Source organism: Loxodonta africana, chromosome 23, assembly GCF_030014295.1.
Source record: "Loxodonta africana isolate mLoxAfr1 chromosome 23, mLoxAfr1.hap2, whole genome shotgun sequence".
Lineage (NCBI taxonomy): Eukaryota > Metazoa > Chordata > Mammalia > Proboscidea > Elephantidae > Loxodonta > Loxodonta africana.
In genome coordinates this window covers 31,549,114-31,570,136 of record NC_087364.1, presented here as the reverse complement: position 1 = coordinate 31,570,136, position 21,023 = coordinate 31,549,114, and positions in this window count along the sequence as shown.

Here is a 21,023-nt window from a genome sequence, read left to right as displayed (position 1 = left end):
CATCAACGGATGAATGGGTAAATAAATTGTGGTATATTCACACAATGGAATACTACGCATTGATAAAGAACAGCGATGAATCTGTGAAACATTTCATAACATGGAGGAACCTGGAAGGCATTATGCTGACTGAAATCAGTCAGAGACAAAAGGTCAAATACTGTATAAGACCACTATTATAAGATCTTGAGAAATAGTATAAACTGAGAAGGACACATACTTTTGTGGTTAAGAAGGGGGGAGGGAGGGAGGGAGAGGGTTTTTTACTGATTAATTAGTAGAGAAGAACTGCTTTAGGTGAAGGGAAGGACAACACTCAAAACATGGAAGGTCAGCTCAATTGGACTGGACCAAAAGCAAAGAAGTTTCTGGGATAAAATGAATGCTTCAAAGGTCAGAGGAGCAAGGGCGGGGGTTTGGGAACCATGGTTTAAGGGGACTTCTAAGTCAATTGGCAAAATAATTCTATTATGAAAACATTCTGCATCCCACTTTGAAATGTGGCATCAGGGGTCTTCAATGCTAACAAGCAGCCATCTAAGATGCATCAATTGGTCTCAACCCACCTGGAACAAAGGAGAATGAAGAACACCAAGGTCACACTACAACTAAGAGCCCAAGAGACAGAAAGGGCCACATGAACCAGAGACCTATATCATCCTGAGACCAGAAGAACTAGTTGGTGCCTGGCCACAATCGATGACTGCCCTGACAGGGAGCACAATAGAGAATCCCTGAGGGAGCAGGAGATCAGTGGGATGCAGACCCCAAATACTCATAAAAAGAGCATACTTAATGGTCTGACTGTGACTAGAGGAATTCCGGCGGTCATGGTCCCCAAACCTTCTGTTGGCACAGGACAGGAACCATCCCCGAAGACAACTCATCAGATATGAAAGGGACTGGACAGAGGGTAGGAGAGAGAAGCTGATGAAGAGTGAGCTAATTATATCAGGTGGACACTTGAGACTGTGTTGGCATCGCCTGTCTGGAGGGGGGATGGGAGGATAGAGAGAGTTGGAAGCTGGCAAAATTGTCACGAAAGGAGAGACTTGAAGGGTTGACTCATTAGGGGGAGAGCAAGTGGGAGTAAGGAGTAAGATGTATATAAACTTATATGTGACAGACTGACTTGATTTGTAAATGTTCACTTGAAGCTCAATAAAAGTTAATAAAAAAAATGAGCAAAAGATATGAATAGACAGTTCACTGAAGAAGACATTCAGGTAGCTAACAGATACATAAGGAAATGTTCACGATCATTTGCCATTAGAGAAATGCAGATCAAAACTACAACAAGATTTTGTCTCACTCCAACAAGGTTGGCATTAATCCAAAAAACACAAAATAATAAATGTTGGAGAGGCTGTAGAGAGACTGGAACACTTATACACTGCTGGTGGGAATGTCAAATGGTACAACCACTTTGGAAATCGATTTGGCGCTTCCTTAGAAAGCTAGAAATAGAACTACCATACAATCCAGCAATCCCACTCCTTGGAATGTATCCTAGAGAAATAAGAGCCTTTACATGAACAGATATATGCACACCCATGTTTATTGCAGCACTGTTTACAATAGCAAAAAGATGGAAGCAACCAAGTTGCCCATCAACGGATGAATGGATAAATAAATTATGGTATATTCACACAATGGAATACTACTCATCGATAAAGAACAGTGAGCAATCTGTGAAACATTTCATAACATGGAGGAACCTGGAAGGCCCTATGCTGAGTGAAATTAGTTGCAAAAGGAGAACAGTTGCAAAAGGACAAATATTGTATAAGATCACTATTATAAGAACTTGAGAAATAGTTTGAACTGAGAAGAAAACATTCCTTTGCAAGTATGAGAGGGGAGAGGGAGAGGGGTATTCACTATTTAGATAGTAGTTAAGAGCTATTTTAGGTGAAGGGAAAGACCGCACACAATACAGGGGAGGTCAGCACAACGGGACTAACCAAAAGCAAAGAAGTTTCCTGAATAAACTGAAAGCTTCGAAAGCCAGCGTAGCAGGGACATGGGCCTGGGGATCATGGTTTCCGGGGACATCTAAGTCAATTTGCATAATAAAATCTATTAAGAAAACATTCTGTATCCCACTTTGAAGAGTGGCATCTGGGGTCTTAAACACTAGCAAGCAGCCATCTAAGATGCATCAATTGGTCTCAACCCACCTTGAACAAAGGGGAATGAAGAACACCAGGGACACAAGGTAATTACAAGCCCAAGAGACAGAAAGGGCCACATGAACCAGAGACTACATCATCCCGAGACCAGAAGAATTAGATGCTGCTGGCTACAACTGATGACCGCCCTGACAGGGAACACTACAGAGAACCCCTGAGGGAGCAGGAGAGCAGTGGGATGCAGACACCAAATTCTCATAAAAAGACCATACTTAACTGTCTGACTGAAACTAGAAGGACTTCGGTTGGTCACGGCCCCCAGACCTTCTGTTGGCCCAGGACAGGGAACCATTCCCGAAGCCAACTCTTCAGACATGGATTGGACTGGACGATGGGTTGGAGAGGAATCCTGGTAAGGAGTGAGCTTCTTGGATCAGGTGGACACTTGAGACTATGTTGGCATCTTCTGCCTGGAGGGGAGATGAGAGGGTACAGGGAGTTAGAAGCTGGTGAAATGGACACAAAAAAGAGAGTGGAGGGAGAGAGCAGGCTGCCTCATTGGGGGAGAGCAATTGGGAGTATGTAGCCAGGTGTATACAAGTTTTTGTGTGAGAGACTGACTTGATTTGTAAACTTTTACTTAAAACACAATAAAAATTATAAAAAAAGAATGTAAGAATAAGCTTGAACTCTTTAGCAGAAAGCACGAAGGTAAGAAGGCAATGGGATGGCATATACAAAGTCTTGAAGAAAAAAAATTGCCAGCCAAGAATCATGTATCCAGCAAAACTGTCTCTCAAATGTGAAGGTGAAATTAGGACATTTCCAGATAAACGGAAGTTTAGGGAATTTGCAAAAACCAAACGAAAACTACAAGAAATATCAAAGGGAGTCCTCTGGTTAGAAAATCGATAACATCAGTTAACAACCCAAGACTGGAACAGAGGACAGAGCAACCAGATATCAGCTCACATGGGGAAATCACAAAAATAAATTAAGATGAAAAAAATGCTCAAACAGGGAAACAACGATGTCACTATGTAAAAGATGACAACATTAAATTAATAAAGAGGCATTAAAAAATGTAGTCATAGATCTTTCATATGGAAAGGAAGTCGAGGTGATACAGAGAGATAAAGGTTAGATTTAAACTTACTAAAACGGGGGTAAATAATAAAGTAGGCACAAAGGAGACTAACAATCCTATACACGAAAATAAAATATAAGAATAACACAAAGACTCAGCAAAAGCAACAATGAGAAAGAGGAAAAGACAATATATAAAGAAAAACCACTGAGCACAAAAAAATTAAGTGGAAAAAAGAAACTGTCAAAAACGCACACAAAAAGACATCAAAAATGACAGCACTAAACTTGTATCTGTCCACACTTATGCTGAATGTAAATGGTTGTGGAGAGACTGGAACACTTATACACTGCTAGTGGGAATGTAAAATGGCACAACCACTTTGTAAATCGATTTGGTGCTTCCTTAAAAAGCTAGAAATAGAAGTACCATATGCTCCATCAGTCCCACTCCTTGGACTATATCCTAGAGAAATAAGAGCCTTCACATGAACAGATATATGCACACCCATACTCATTGCAGCACTGTTTACAGTAGCAAAAAGATGGAAGCAACCAAGGTGCCCATCAATGGATGAATGGATAAATAAATTATGAAATATTCACATAATGGAATACCATATAATGATTAAGAACAATGAATCTGTGAAACATAACGTGGAGGAATCTGGAAGGCATGATGCTGAGTGAAATTGCAAGAGGACAAATATGGTATGAGACCACTATTATAAGAACTCAAGAAAAAGTTTAAACACAGAAGAAAATATTCTTCGATGGTTATGAGGGTGGAGAGGAAGGGAGAGGGGTATTCACTAATTAGATAGTAGACAAGAACTATTTTAGGTGATGGAAAGACAGCACACAATACAGGAGAGGTCAGTACAACTGGACTGAACCAAAAGCAAAGAAGTTTCTTGAACACAACCAAAAGCTTTGAAGGCCAAAGTAGCAGGGACGGGGATCTGGGGACCATGGTTTCAGGGGACATCTAGGTCAATTGGCATAACAAAATGTATTAAGAAAACGTTTTGCATCCCTCTTTGGTGAGTGGCATCTGGGGTCTTCGACGCTAGCAAGAGGCCATCTAAGATGCATCAATTGGTCTGAACCCACCTGGACCAATGAAGGAGAATGAAGAACACCAAAGACTTAAGGTAAAGATGAGCCCAAGAGACAGACAAGGCTGCATAAACCAGAGACTGGAAGAGCTAGATGGTGCCTGGCTACCATCGATGACTGCCCTGACAGGGGACACAACAGAGAATCCCTGAGGGAGATGCAGATCTCAAATTCTCATAAAAAGTCCAGACGTAATGGTCTGATTGAGACTAGAGGGACCCAGGAGGTCATTGTCCCTGGACCCTCTGTTAGCCTAAGATTGAAACCATTCCTGGAGTCAACTCTTCAGACACAGATTGGACTAGATTATAAGACAGAAAATGATACTGGTGAGGAGTGAGCTTCTTGGCTCAAGTAGACACATCAGAGTATGTGGGCCATTCCTGTCAGGAGGTGAGATGAGAAGGCAGAGCGGGACAGGAGCTGGTTGAATGGACACAGGGAATACAGGGTGGAGAGGAAGAGTGTGCCATCTCATTAGGGAGAGAGCAGCTAGGAGTAGATAGCAAGGTGTGTGTAAGTTTTTGTGTGAGATACTGATTTGATTTGTAAACTTTCACTTAAAGCAGAATAAAAAAATGCTTTAATTAAAACAAAATAATCAGCCCAATAAAAACACCCTAAGCCACGTTCCTGTCCCTGATCTTTGAAGCCATTTTTGAACCTGTTTAGAAGCTATACTGTTCACCCTAGAAAGTCTCATTATGTGAGTAATAAAACCTCTCACCTTTTCATAACCTCTTGGTGTGTGTGTGTGCGTGTGTGTGTGGCATCACCAGTTTTGACATCTGAACAAAATTTTTGGTGGGGGTCCATTCTGTTAACATAGAGTGGCTACCACACCCTCTCTGATAACGCAATATGTGGAAGAGCCTATTTCTGCTTATGGTTTCATATATAAGTGGAATGGATGCTATCCTCTGGAGAATCCAGATAAGCCATAAGGGCAAGACAGTACAAATTTGTGCTGTTGCCCCAAATCTTTCACTTCTCAGTGGTAAAACAGAAGTGCTTTTTGAAGACAAACAGGATGCCTTTTAGGGGATCCAACTATCTGGAGATAGCCTGATGATTAAGTTTCAGTATCTGAAGATTTGAGCAGCTTCCTGGAATGGCCCTCATGAAAGGTGTTTCCTCTGAGAAAACCCTACTGTTCTGGCCTTTATTCAACTCCATCAGCAGAGGGTTGCAAAGCTTGCTGATTTTTTTTCCTTTAAAGAGTTCACATCCTCAGAAATGCCTGTGGACAAGGTTTAATAATATTAGAAACTTGTCATCCCACTCTCAATGAGATATGGCTTAGACACAAATTATTTAGAGACATTTAACTCTTCAAGGTTCTTTTACAATCTTTTCTCCTCAAGTTGTCCTTGAGAGATGAGGAGAGGTTATTATCACCCCCATCTTACATTTGAGGAAACTCAGATCCACAGTGGCTAAATGAGTTGCCCACGAATCGATCTGAATTTGGGGGGGGGGTGCGGTGCCCTGCCTTCCACACCTGTGTTTTTTCTCTCAGATCACATGGTGACTACCCATCTTGGTTGTCCCAGGTCAAGCTGGTTTATGCTCACTCCTTAAATGCCCACTCCTTATCCCAGTATAATTATTAGTAGTGCTTCACTGCATTTTCAAAAATATCCCAGTTTAGGTGATAAATTATATGGTCCCCCTCCTAATATAGAAGATCTTATTTGTTTTATGACATTTTTAGTTAATAACAGTCTGCAGTGATTTGGACTAGAACTTATTGTTCTTGTTTGGCTCAAATGACTTTTAGTTTGGGTAAACTGTCACTTCGCAAAAGTTGTTGGAGAATTTAAGCATTCAGAAAGGCCTCCCTGGATTTCTTCCCATTGCTTCACAGTTGCCCTTTATCTGTAATATAAATTTGTTATCAAAGCTGCCTGAGGACTTTCTTATTACAGGTTGTCTTAATTATCTAGTACTGCTATAACAGAAATACTAAAAGTGGATGGTTTTAACAAACAGAAGTTTATTTTCTCACCATTTAAAATCTGAGTTCAGGGCACAGCTTTAGAAGAAGACTTTCTCTTTCTGTCAGCTCTGTGGGAAGGCCCTTGTCTTTTCAGCTTATCTTCCTGGTGCCGTGGAGATCTGCATTTGGTTTAGAATCAATCTTCCCCCATTTCTTCTTGCTTGTTTGTTTAATCTCTTTTATATCTCAAAAGAGATTGACTCAAGACAAACCCTACACTAATCCTGCCTCATTAACATAACAAAGACAACTCATTTCCAAATGGGATTATAACCACAGATATAGAAGTTAGGAGTTACAATACATATTTTTGGGGAATACAACTCAATCTGTAACACAGGCCTAGACCAAGGCTACCTTCTTAGCACCTTCTTGAGAGAAACAAATTGAAGAAATACTGCCTCTGCTTTTGTTCTGTGTGTGTGTGGTGATATTTGTATGGGTGTGTGTGGTGTGTCTGAGTGGTAGTGTGTGCATGGTGTGCGTGTGTGTGTGGTAGTATGTGTATGATTGTGTGGTATTGTGTAGTATGTGTGGTGTGTGTGGGGGTGTGGTGTGTATGGTGTGATAGGTGTGCTGTGGTGTGTACACAATGTGGGGTGTGGTGTGTATGTGTGTGTGTATGCATGAACACAAATGACCATACCTGCATGGAAGCATTTTCCTTCAGAAAAGTCACCCTTAAACTACTAAAAAGTTGTGATAGTGACAATAATGAGAATGATGTTGGTAATAATAACTAACATTTGTTGAGTGCTTCCTATGTGCAATGCACTAAAAATTTCATGTGTATTATCTCTTCAGATTCTCACAACAATCTATTAGGTAAGATAGTATTATTACCACCATTTTACAGATGAGGACACTAAAGTGCAGGAAGATAAACTCTTTGGCACACCCTTCACAGCTAATAAGGGGACAGCAATAATTCAAACTGAGTGAGGAAACAGCCCTGGCAGCTGACCACCAGGTCATAATGTTCCCAACTGACCATAAAAATTTTCACAGACTATAAGTATGACTCAGGAAATTCACTCTGTGACCAGGGTAGGCTAGGGTGGAAACAAGACCACTCTGTAATCATGTGTGAACCTAGAAAGAAACAAGAACAGTCTACAGCCAAAAATAATTAATGTCCCTTTCTCCTAGCCACCATGAGTTTCTTTACCTGTGACAGCCCTAGCCCTTTTTAATCCCCCTGCCTCTTTGAAAAAATGACCAAATTGCCCTGCTTCCTGACAGCACTCAATCCAAAACTGGCTCTTGCTTCCCTAGTTCCACCTTAGAGTCTCCCAGTGCAAGCTAAAAATACTACATAGCCCCTCCCAGACTCCACTTTACTAAAAGCCCCATGGTTTTCTTGGTATATTCTATCCCTTGAAGCAAGCAAATTAAATAAACCTAATTTTATTTGAGTTCAGGGAGTCTTCGACTCAGCTGATGGGTCTTGACAAAGCCCAAGCAGTCGAACTCCAGGGCTGATATATATACAGAGATATAAATGCTATTACAAACTACATTTCCTCATGCTATTCAGCCTCCCAGAGATATGTTATGGGCATTCAATGATGCCACATCAATATTGCCCCTCTCCTACCCTAGCCAGGGAGGCTTCCTTGGGAAATAAAGAAGGGAATTTCTAGAATATTGTGTGAAATGTTGCCAAGAGGTCATGTATGATGAGGACTGAGAAGGGGCCACCAGACCTGGTGAGAGTAGTCTCAGTAGGGAACAATTCAGAGCTCAAAGGATCTAGGACAGGAGAAGCAGAAGCAAAGAGCAGACTGTGTTTAAAAATAAAGTTTGAGAGTAAAGAGGAGAGAAACCATTCCTCTGTCTTCAAACAATATTAGTGACCACTTACTAATAAAATGATCAGACAGCTAAAATACCACCACCCTGGGCATAGCTTACTTTCAGATTTTTTTTTTCTAATTACTTTGATGAGTATTGAGAGCCTATGATTTACCCAAAACAGGAATAGAAAATAACTAGAGGCAGAACAAGTCTACTAGTTGAAAAACTCTGTTCTCTATCCTCTGGAAGGAAAGGCTGCACCACTAGGATAGTCTCTACCAGAATTTTCTCAAAGACCAAAACTAGCTGCATGCAGAAGTTAGAGATATACATGTATTTCTCAACCTATTTTCCGTATATTTATGTAATTAATTTTTACTGCATTCTCAGTGCTTTCAAGTTAATGTTGCATTATTACTCCCTTGGAATTTTTATTTCTTTGTACTTGTATGAGTATGGAGAAAATAAGGAAGACTACACACCAATTTGTTAATATAGATTACCTGGGAAGGGTGTGGAGCAGGTTGGCATAGGGGTGGGGGAACGGGGAACAAGTGAAAAAGAAAAAGTATATTTAAAAAGCATATATAATATGAGTGGAGCCCTAGTGGCTCAGTGGTTAAAGAGCTTGGCTGCTAACCAAAAGGTCAGCAGTTTGAATCCACCAGCTGCTCTTTGGAAATCCTATGAGGGAGTTCTGCTCTGTCCTATAGGATCACTATGAGCTGGCATCGATTCGATGGTAAGGTTTTTTTTTAAATAATATGACCGCATTTATTAAAATTACTTTTATATGTGGATGTATTAATGAAGGAATTGGGGGAAAAAATTGATTTACATCTGCTGATTTAGTGAAGAAAGGGGTTGGACCAGAAAGACCCTGGTGCCAAGTGAGGTACTGTGCTTCACAGTGCTCTCAGCTGCCCATGAGGTAGATGTTATTCCCCCTATTGGTTAGCAGCTGAGCTAATAATTAAATAAAGGCTCAGAGAAATTGAATAAATGGCAAAACTGTCCAAACCTAGCTCTGTTTGACTCCAAAGCCCAGCTTGCTTTTCCATTGTAAACAATACTTACTGCCATAAATTCTGGGTTCGACCTGCTCTCCTTTCCACCTACCTTCTGAATAGAGATTTTTTTCCCTGTTTCTGTTATTAAGTGTCTTTTCTTAACTCACCTATCTTTGACGATCTATTCTAATCTTCTCTAATCATTCATTCATCAAATGCTTATTGAGCATGGACTGTGAGCCAGACACTCTTCTAGGCTTTAGCAGTAAACAGAAGAGACAACAGTTCCTGTTCTGGAGCTTAGATTCCAATGCTTGTATATGGGGAAAGGAACAATAAAACAGCATGGGAGATACATAGTATGGCAGATGCTGATAATTGCTATGCAGAAAATAAATATATGGGAAAGAAGGGGTTGGGTGAAGAGCTGGTGGGGTGTTTGTAGTGGTTAGGCAGATCCTCGAAGGGTGTGAGGGAAAGAAGTGTGTGGATGTTTGAGAGAAGGCATTCTTAGCAGAGTGAATAGTAAGCTCAAAGGCCTTGAGGTGGGGGCTTACTTGGAATATTTAAGGAGCAGAATGAAGGCCTGTATGGATAGGACAGAACGAGGGAGGGTCACACAACGAGGGAGGGTCACAGAAATAGAGGGTCAGAAGGCTATTGTATAGGGCCTTGTGGAAAATGTAAGGATTTTTAAAATAATAATAATATCTAAAAATGTTTGAACTCTTAAGGGGTAACTGTTCTAAACATTTTATTTAATCCTCCCAAAACCCCCAAGAGGGGTGTACTTTTTATTTCCATCTTACAGATAAGAAAGCAGAAACACAAAAAAAACTAACCCAGTGACTGGCATCCTTTATTAACGGTGAGGTCAGGATTTGAGCCTAGATAGTCTGGTGCCAGGAGTCCCTGAGTGGTACAAATGGTTAACAAGCTCCACCGCTAAACAAAAAGTTGGAGGCTAGAATCCATGCAGAGCACCTTGGAAGAAAGGCCTGGTTATCTATTTCCAAAAAACCAGCCATTGAAAACCCTACAGAGCGCCGTTCTATTCTGACACACATACAGTCACCACGAGTTGGAGTCAACTCCATAGCAACTAGTTTTTTCACTGGTAGTCTGGTACCAAAGTCCATCTCATTAACCACATGGCTGTAGTTTCTTTGTAGACACCAGTCAAAGAGCAGAAAAACTTGGACTCAGTTTAAAATAAAAAGCAAAGAGTTTTATTAAGGGAGCAAACCATTTGTGATTTGGGAAACACTGGTTAAGAGGCTTTCAACATAGTGCTTTACCACTCAGAGGCCAGCATGGCTTAAATATTAAAATATCAGGAACAGTAAAAAAAAATTCTGATTGGCTAGCTAGAGGAAGTTCTTCTGATTGGCTATTTTTGGTAAATCATTAAGGACATGACCAGACAAATTCTTTGTGTAAGAAGGGTATGACCAGGCAACTTGCTTGTATAAACAATTTTCTGCATACTAGTTACTCTACTTTCGAGCACATTCTTTCTGAGGGCAAGCTTCCCCTCCCTTGTTTACCCACCAGCGGTCATGGATTGCCTTCTCAGAAGCAGAAGCAGAGTCTAGGACAAAATGGAGACTGAATCAGACCTTGTGTAAACCATTTTAGTTATGCCAAGCACCCCAGATTTTGGAGTGACTTTACGCATTTCCCCCTTCTGGTTATGAATTTCCATAGAAATTCTTTGATTGCTATTACAAGAATGTCTTCTTCTGCATGGAATCTGTAATACCTTTCCTTAGATAGATGCTTGTTCTGATAAGCTTTTAAGGCCCCAGACACGATTTGTCAAGCAGTAGCTGGGCATCATCTAGTGTTCTTGATCTTCACCATGCCAAGGCTTCTGTGATTTTAAATCGGAGTGAGTGCAGGGCAAGGCCACATTGGAGGAACTACTTGGTTTTCCAAAAGGCTGGTCCAAGGTATTGAGACAGATAGGGTTAACTGTGCTGGCGGAACAAAACAGCTGTTAAAAGATTACCATCTAGAAGTTGGGTAAACAGGAACCACACCCTGTCAACATGAGATAAGGCTGAAACAACCTGTGAATTACTACCTCCTTCTTAGTGTTTTTCCAGTCCCTTCCCCCTTTACAGGCTCCTGCATGGGCAGAAGAACAAAGTGTGACCACTGTTTAACCTTCCTTAGCCCTCCAAAGATGGTGATGTAGTGCCAAAGATCAGTGCACTTGTGCTATATCCCATAATAAGTTTTGCCAAGGGCTGCTGAGGGACTCCATCTTGAATATCAGCAGGTTCCATCTTGGATTCCAGATGCACTCACAACCTAATTAACATGCACCACCATTCTGAGAAGTACCTGCCCCTTGAAAGAAGCCCAGTAAATATTCATTACTGTATTGTCACCACTGAACCCATATAAGCCCTAGCCTTGCTTCTCTTTTTGAGTCAGTCTTTTAGAGAGGCTTAGATCCCCGCTGACTCCTTTCGCTTGACTTAAGCAAAATAAAGCTTGCTGAAGATAAAGTTTGTCTTTCACGTGTATTCTTACTCAGGAAAAGACAAGGACCCTTTGTGTCAGATTGTCGATTGGCAACAGTATCAGGCTGATCTCCTCCGAGAACCTAGTTTCTTCAAGATACATAATTTTCTGCATAGCAAAGGGGGTGGGGTGACAGTTTTATTACAAGCGTTAGACCGACAATTCATACAATATTTAACAAGATCTATAATGATTATTGGAAACCCCGGTGGCGTAGTGGTTAAGTGCTATGGCTGCTAACCAAAGGGTCAGCAGTTCGAATCCACCAGGCGCTCCTTGGAAACTCTATGGGGCTGTTCTACTCTGTCCTATAGGGTAGCTATGAGTCGGAATCGACTAGACAACGATGGGTTTGTTTGTTTGTTTGTTTTTTAATAATGATTATTATAGCAACCAAGATGATTAATCCAGTTTGTAGTATAGAGCATGGCCAGGAACCAGCACCATTTGGTAACCAACTAAAAATGTCTAAGAAGTCAAGCACAGGAGGAATTAAATGTTGACTTGATGGAAACAGGTTTGGTTTTTGGTTTTAAGTAGCTTTCTGACAAATCGTGTTCCAACCATCTAACAAAGGTAATGCCCAGTTGTAAGGATGAGAACAAAACTAATAAATGAATCTGTGGTTGGGAAGGATTTTCATACAACATTGCCTTGAAGAACAATTAAAATAATTACTGATTACCCTACCTATATTTCTAGTCTGATCTTTGGAGTTTGTTTCCTGAAACAGACTGAGTTCTTCAAAAGAGCACAATATCCAAGGACAATGACCTGTGTGAGTTAGCCCAACTTCCATGAAAGCCAGAAATGTGGATAGTGAACAAGGAGGTAAAACAGAGACATAAACAACAATATTAGGCCAACTGTCTGAAACAACCAGGAAATCATGGCCTTTATGTCTTTGAACTTAGGAAACAAGTTCCAAGAGGCATTTGTTTATACATAAGCAGTATCAGTACTGCTTTCCATGTGCCTCAGCAGCAAAAAAAAAGACATTCTATAAAACCTCAGATTGTGCATTGATATAAACACAGCAATGTTCACCAACTGCTCCTTGGATAACTAACAGGAACTCTAATGCCATCCTATTTTGTCTTCTAATTTGAGAGTTCCGATATCTAAACTCATTTAAAGTCTGATTATTTCCTTTAATCAAAGAGCCAACTATTTCAGTAACTAATTGCACTATGCTGACTACAAAATATTCTATGGTAAGAATTTTCTCATCTCCTAATTCTTCCTAATGTCTTTAAGGTTTTTTTTTTTTTTTGGTCTCAATTTTACATTCCTCCCATATTTATTATTTTTCCTCTTGGTTAATTGATTATATATAAACACATAAGAATAGCATAATGAGAACCAAATTATTTTTCCTCTTGGTTAATTGATTATATATAAACACATAAGAATAGCATAATGAGAACCAGTCTAAATATGTAGGTACAAACAACAAACCCATTAGTTAGATAATTTTGGAGAAAGGAGGAAAAAAATTTTTTTTTATATGCAGAAAATAGAACATTAAAACATGAGCAATATTTCTATATAAAATCCATAGTAATCCTTTAGTCCACTCAGTACTGTGCAGTTAATTTCTGTTCCAAGTGATGCTGGATCACCCGCAGTGTATGAAACCTACCAGTTTCTACATCAGAGTTCTGGAAATTTTGATTCAGTCAAGTGGGATCCACATTCAGAATACCATAAGTCCCTTTCATAAGTCCACTACAAAAACCAAACGAAATCTGTTGCTGTTGAATTGATTCTAACTCATAGCAACTCGGTAGAACATAGTAGAACTGCCCCATAGGGTTTCCAAGGAGCAGCTGGTGGATTCAAACTTCTGAACTTCTGGTTATAGTCCATCTATTTGTTTGAATATTTTGGTCAAGAGTTTCAGCAAGTCAGCAAAGGAAAAACTTATCTGTAGATGATAAAACTTTATATGGCCATGAAAAACTTATAAAAATAATACTTTTAAAAGTGGAATACCTCATAGAAATTGTCTTAGCTATCTAGGGCTGCTGTAACAGAAAAAGTATATAATAATAAACAGAGATTTAATCTCTCACAGTCTAGGAGACTAGAAGTCCAAATTCAGGGCGCCAGCTCTAGGGGAAGTCTTTCTCTCTCTGTTGGCTTTGGAGGAAGGTCCTTGTCATCGACCTTATCAGGCACAGGGACCCAGAGTCCAAAGGACATGTTCTGCTCCTGGTGCTGCTTTCTTGGTGGTGTGGGGTCCCCATGTCTCTCTGCCCCCTTCTCCCTTTTATATCTCAAGAAAGATTGGCTCAAGACACAATCCAATCTTGTAGATTGAATCCTCCCTCATTAACATAACTGCCACCTATCCCACCTCATCAACTTCATAGAGATAGAATTTACAACACATAGGAAAATCATATAACATGACAAAATGGTAGACACACACAATACTCTGAATCATGGCCTAGCCAAATTGATACACATATTTTTGGAGGACACAATTCAATCCATGACAGAAATTAATTACAAAAATAATGCTAAGGCAAATACAGTCAATTACAAAAAAAAAACTTTAGACAAAATATCTCTAAACATAATGATTAAGCTTATTTTCCAAGAGCTTCAGACATAACACATAACAATCTTGAGACGTAATACCCTATGGTCAGGATATAACAAGAATACACCAAGATTATTAAGTCTCTAAACATCCGAATAGTAATAAAAACTAAATGATATGAATTCCCCAGTTAAAACTTCGGCTTTGATGATACTAGATTCAAAAGAAGCAAAGTTGCAACCAAGTTAACAGTTAAAAAATGATAAAATTATTACATTTTTTCTCCTGATTTGATAGCAATTTTCATGTAACTCACAATACATTAAATAAACCTTTTTCTTCTAGCACTTTTCTTTTATAAAGTACAAAAAAAAAAAGTTGTGTGTGCATGTGTGTGTGGCTTTCCATAAAGTTTCAGAGTTGTCAAGAGTTTACCATAGTTTACCAAGAAACAACACCTAAGTCAATTAGCTAGAGATATTGAAGGTAAAATCCTTAGCTTTTTTCAAAACCATGTAGCTTGGTTTTTGACTCAGAAATTTTATTCTAAGAAGAGCCTGATCCTTTGCCTTCCCAGAGGATTACACAAAGAATGAATTAAGTCTACTACCCAGTAATTAAATAAATTTTTGTTATTTTAACAGTGAGAAACCAAATCATTTGCCTTAAATGCTAAAGTTCCTTTAAAAACTTCATAAATTAACCTATTAAACTTAGCCAGACAGATAAAACTTTGACTATATCAAATAAATTCCATTTTAAGAAACCTTTTAAACATTGTCTTTGTTGCATATTGCTTATAGCCCTTTAAATGTCAAAAATGAACACGCTCACATTAGTAGACCCAAATATGACACAAAATGAGAAGAAACAGCAGCAAACATCCATTAATAATTGGAATGTGGAATGTACAAAGCATGAAACTAGGAAAACTGGAAGTTATCAAAAATGAAATAGAACACATAAACATCGATATCCTAGGTATTAGTGAGCTGAAATGTACTGGTCTTTGCCATTATGATTTGGACAATCATATAGTCTACTATTCTAGGAATGACAGGTTGAAGGGGAATGGCAACACATTCATTGTCAAAAAGAACATTTCAAGATCTCTCCTAAAGTACAACACTGTCAGTGATAGAATAATATCCATACACTTATAAGGACCACCAGTTAATACGAATATTACTCAAATTTATACACCAACCACTAAGGCCAAAGATAAGAAATTGAAGATTTTTACCAACTTCTGCAGCCTGAAATTGATCAAACTTGCAATCAAGAAGCATTGATAATTACCGGTGATTGGAATGCTAAAGTCGAAGACACATAGAATCCTTCAATATTGCAACTCAAGACTTGAATCTTCTTCAGTTCTTTCAGCTTGAGAAATGCCAAGTGTGTTCTTCCCTTTTGGATTTCTTACTCCGGGTCTTTGTACATTTCTTTTTTAATTCTTTACTTTGTCTCCTTGAGCTTTCCTTTGAAATCTTCTGTCTTCAGTTCTTTTACTTCATCATTTCTTCCACTTGCTTTAGCTACTCTACATTCAAGAGCAAGTATAAGAGTCTCTTTTGATACCCATTTTGGTCTTTTCTTTCCTTCCTGTCTTTTTAATGACCTTTTGTTTTCTTCATTTATGATGTCCTTGACGTCATCTCACAATTTGTCTGATCTTCGGTCATTAGTGTTCAATGCGTCAAATCCATTCTTGAGATGGATCTCTAAATTCAGGTGAGATATACTCAAGACAATAATTCAGCTCTCATGGACTTATTTTAAATTTCTTCAACTTTCATTTGAACTTGCATATGAACAATTGATGGTCTGTGCTGAAGCTGGCCACCAGGCTTGTTCTGACTGATGATATTAATTTTCTTCACTTTCTTTTTCCACAGATGTAGTTAATATAATTCTTGTATATTCCACCCACTGACTTCCATGTGTATAGTTGTCATTTATCTTGTTGAAAAAAGGTTTTTGCAATGGATAAGTCATTAGCCTTGCAAAATTCTATCATGTGATCTCCAGCATTGTTTCTATTACCAAGGCCATATTTTTCAACTACTGATCCTTCTTCTTTGTTTCTGACTCTCAAATTCTAATCATCAGTAGTTATCAATGCATCTCAATTGCACTTCTGATCAATTTCAGTCTCCAGAAGTTGGTAGAATCTTCAATTTGTCTGAAGAAATTGAAGATCTTGGGTATATCTTACCTGAATTTAGAGACCATCTCAAGAATAGATTTGAAGCACTGAACACTAATGACCAAGGATCAGACAAGTTGTGACATGACATTAAGGACATCACACATGAAGAAAACAAAAGGTCATTAAAAAGACAGGAAAGAAAGAAAAAAAGTGGATGTCAAAAGAGATTCTGAAACTTGCTTTTGAATGTACAGTAGCTAAAGTGAAGAAATGATGATGTGAAAGAGCTGAACAAAAGATATCAAAGAGGGGCTTGGAAGACAAGATAAAGTTTTATATTGAAATGTGCGAAGATCTCGAGTTAGAAAACCAAAAGGGAAGAACACACTCAGCATTTCTCAAACTGAAAGAACTGAAAAAGAAAGTCAGGCCTCAAATTGCAATATTGGAGAATTCTATGGGCAAAAATTGAACAGTGTGGGAAGTAGCAAAAGAAGATGGAAGGAATACACAGTCACTGTACAAAAAAGAACTGGTCGACATTCAACTATTTCAGGAGGTAGCATGTGATCAGGAACCAATGGTACTGAAGAAAGAAGTCCTGAAGCTACACTGAAGGCTTTGGCAAAAAACAAGTCTTGATGGAATACCAGTTGAGAAATAGCAGCAAACAGATGCAATGCTGGAAGCACTTACCCATTTATGTCAAGAAATTTGGAAGACAGTAACCTGGTCAACCAACTGAAAGAGATCCATATTGTGCCAATTGCAAAGAAAGGTGATCCAACAGAATGCAGAAATTATTGAACAATATCATTAACATCACACAAAAGTTAAATTTTGCTGAAGATAATTAAAAAATGGTTGCAATAGTACTATTGACAGGGAATTGCCAGAAATTAAAGCTGGATTCAGAAGAGAGTGTGGAAGGAGGGATATCATTGCTGATGTTAGATGGATCTCAGTTGAAAGCAGAGAATACCAGGAAGATGTTTACCTATGTTTCATTGATTATGCAAAAACATTAGACTGTGTGGATCATAACAAATTATGGATAACATTACAAAAAATGAGGATTCCAAAACACTTAATTGTGCTCATGTGGAACATACACATAGACCAAGTGGCAGTGGACGCTGCATAGTTTAAAATCAGGAAAGGTGTGTGGTGGGGTTGTATCCTTTCACCATACTTATCAATTTGTATGCTGAGCAAATAATCTGAGAAACTGGACTATATGAAGAAGAACAGGGCGTCAGTATTGGAGGAAGACACATTAACAACCTGTGATATGCAGATTACACAACCTTGCTTGCTGAAAGTGAAGAGGCCTTGAAGCGCTTATTGATGAAGGTCAAACACAGTAGCCTTCAGTATGTATTACACCTCAACATGATGACAAATGGAAAAAAAAATTTCATTTGACTTGAATCTGCAATCAGTGCCCATGGAAGCAGCACTTGAGAAAACAAATGATGTAGTGCATTGGGAATATCTGCAAAAGGCCTTTTAAAGTGTTAAAAAGCAAAGATGTCGCTTTGAAGACTAAAGTGCACCTGGCCCAAGCCATGGTATTATCAATCCCCACAAATGCATGAGAAAGCTGGACAATGAATAAGAATGATCAAAGAAGAATTGATGACTTTGAATTATGGTGTTGGCAAAGAGTATTGAATATATTATGGACTGCCGGAAGAATGAAAAAATCTGTCTTGGAAGAAGTACAGTCAGAATGCTCCTTAGTAGCGAGGATGGCGAGACTTTTTCTCACGTACTTGGACAAGTTATCAGGAGGAACCAGTCCCTGGAGAAGGACATCATGCTTGGTAAAAGAGAGTTAGTTAAAAAGATCCTCAGTGAGATGGATTGACACAGTGGCTGCAACAATGGGCTCAAACTTAGCAACCATTGTGAGGATGGTGGAGAACCAGACAGTGTTTCGCTCTGTTGTACATAGGGTCACTATGAATTGTGATAGGCTTGACAGCACCTAACAACAACAAAGATGTATATGTGTGTGTGTGTGTATAACCTTTCTCTGTGGCATAAGAAGCAAGAGTGTAAATTATAACAAATATCGATTAATTTAATGTCAGTAAGTTACCTAAAAGATCTTGAAAACTTTAAGCCTGTATACCACAGTCGGAAACACTGGTGGGATAGTGGTTAAGTACTACAGCTGTTAACCAAGAGCTTGGCAGTTTGAATCCACCAGGCACTCCTTGGAAACTCTATGGAGCAGCTCTACTCTGTCCTGTAGGGTCACTATGAGTCGGAATTGACCGCAGGGGGTTTGGTTTTGGTATACCACAAAGCATAATTACTTTTGAAATAAAGTTTGTTTAAATATTCTAAGTTTTCATTCAGACTTTTCCAGTTTCCCCTATTTTCCTCAATCTAAATTTAGCCCTTAAGATTTTATCAACTGGTTTTGGAAATCACAAAGTTGCTGCTCAACAGACTAAGCTATTTATTTGGATGTAACCTCAAGTCCCTGGGTAGGTGTGGAAACACCATCTCAAGGCATTTCAAGTGTGGCTTATTTCTGACTTTTGGCTTCTTAGAATTCCTCTACAATAAAGAGAACTTGTTTACATTTCTTTTATGATGGGGATCCACCCAATTTCTCAATAAGACAGCATTTTTCTTATTTTCTTTTGTCTGAAAAGGTCTCCACCTAGTTGGGATGAGTCCTTCAAAACTTCTCTGGAGCTATATAACCTCAGGGGCTGGGAACCCAGGAGACTTTATCCTACCTGGCCGTTCCTATCTTGTGGTAGAAGATAAGAATTAGTCATCCCAACTGATTTACATATGTTTAAGTTGTCCTAAGTATTTCGAAAGACAAAAGACAATCAAATTCTTTCCCTTTTACTATTCTTTTGGTAAGTAGTTTTGCCTTCTGTTTATAACAACCTGTGTCTGCCCAGTAAATACTAAAGCTTTTAAGCAAAAATGAACCCACTGATTTTTGACTAGCCATTTTTCCCCCGCAAGTCTTATCCTATGCCTTATTTCTTTCATTCTGGAACTACTAGTTTTACTTTAAGACAAAATTATCCCTTTTCCTTAAATAAAGCATATTTCATATAATACTGAGTTTAAATTACTAGAAAGGTTGAGACAGATAGATAGGGTTAATTGTGCTGGTGGAACAAAAGAGCTGTTATTAACAAAGATTACCATCTAGAAGTTGGGTAAACAGGAACCACACCCAGTCAACATTAGATAAGGTTGAAACAATTACTATCTCCTTCTTAGTGTTTTTCTAGTCCCTTCCCTGTTTACAGGCTCTGCATGCACAGAAGAACAAAGTGTGATCACTGTTTAACCTTCCTTAGCCCTCCAAAGATGGTGATGTAGTGCCGAAGATCAGTGCCCTTGTGCTATACCCCGTAAGTTATGCCAAGGGCTGCAAGAGGACTCCACCTTGAATATCAGAGGGTTCCACCTTGGAGTCCAGATGCATGTGCAACCTAATTAGCATGCACTGCCATTCTGAGAAGTACCTGCCCCTTGAAAGAAGCTCACAAAATATTAATTACTCTGTTGTCTCCACCGAACCCATATAAGTCCTGGCCTTGCTTCCCTTTTTGAGTCAGGCTTTTGGAGAGGCTTAGTTCCCTACTGACTCCTTTTGCTTGATTCAAGCAAAATGAAGCTTGCTGAAGAAAAAAAATGGTCTTTCACATGTATTCTTACTCAGGAAAAGGCAAGGACCTTTTGTGTCAGTTTGGCAATTGTTAAATTTTGCTTTTAAGATTGACATACTACAGAACGTAAAAATCTTTGTCAGAACAAATTAATTTTCATTAATTCCTGGGAATAATAGGGCTTATTTATCATTAAACCAATTCTAATTTTTTTTTATCTGGAGGTAGAAATTGTATTTTCATAACATTGTCTATGTTGCATGCTTATAGTGGGTCCTTGTGCAGTGCACTCAGACTTGCAAATTATCTGGACCCTGGTCTTTGAGAAAGAGAAAGTAACTTTATTGCAATATGTACAGCAAGGAGCTGGGAGGAAGTTCCTCAGTTTCAGCTCTCCTTGAGCTATGGGTAAAAGGCAGGGCTTATATGTGATCTGGGCAGCAAGATGGCAGCTGCACTGGCCTTCTGGGGAGGGAAAGCTCTAAAAAGTGGCCAGGAAACAGGAGGTGAAGTGGTTTTTGTCAGACCTCTGGCTTCAAAATAGGGTTCTAGTTATGATTTTCCTTCTGATTCATTTCTCCTGTTGCTGGGTCCTCTGCTGAGGTCAATTAGAGGCCACAGCTGGCCCTTCTAGGCAAGCAGGGTGGGCCAAATCTGATCTGGGCTAGTTTAAGGACTAATGGAAATTTACTGGCATTAGTAAGGTCAGTTATAATCTTCCCTTGAGTTGTAGCAATTTCTTAATCTTAAGGGATAAAGGTTGGTGACTCATCTGGCTAATTCCTGCTGACATGAGGCAGAGTTTTAAGGACCTAAGAATAGACAGGGAATGATTAGCTCCTGGGGTAGCAGGCAGAGAAGTCTTAAAAAACACAAGGGAAAGGTTAGTCCAAGGACTAATGGACCACAAGTACCACAGGCTCCACCAGACTGAGTACAGCACAACTAGATGGTGCCCAGCTACCACCACCGACTGCTCTGACAGGGATCACAAT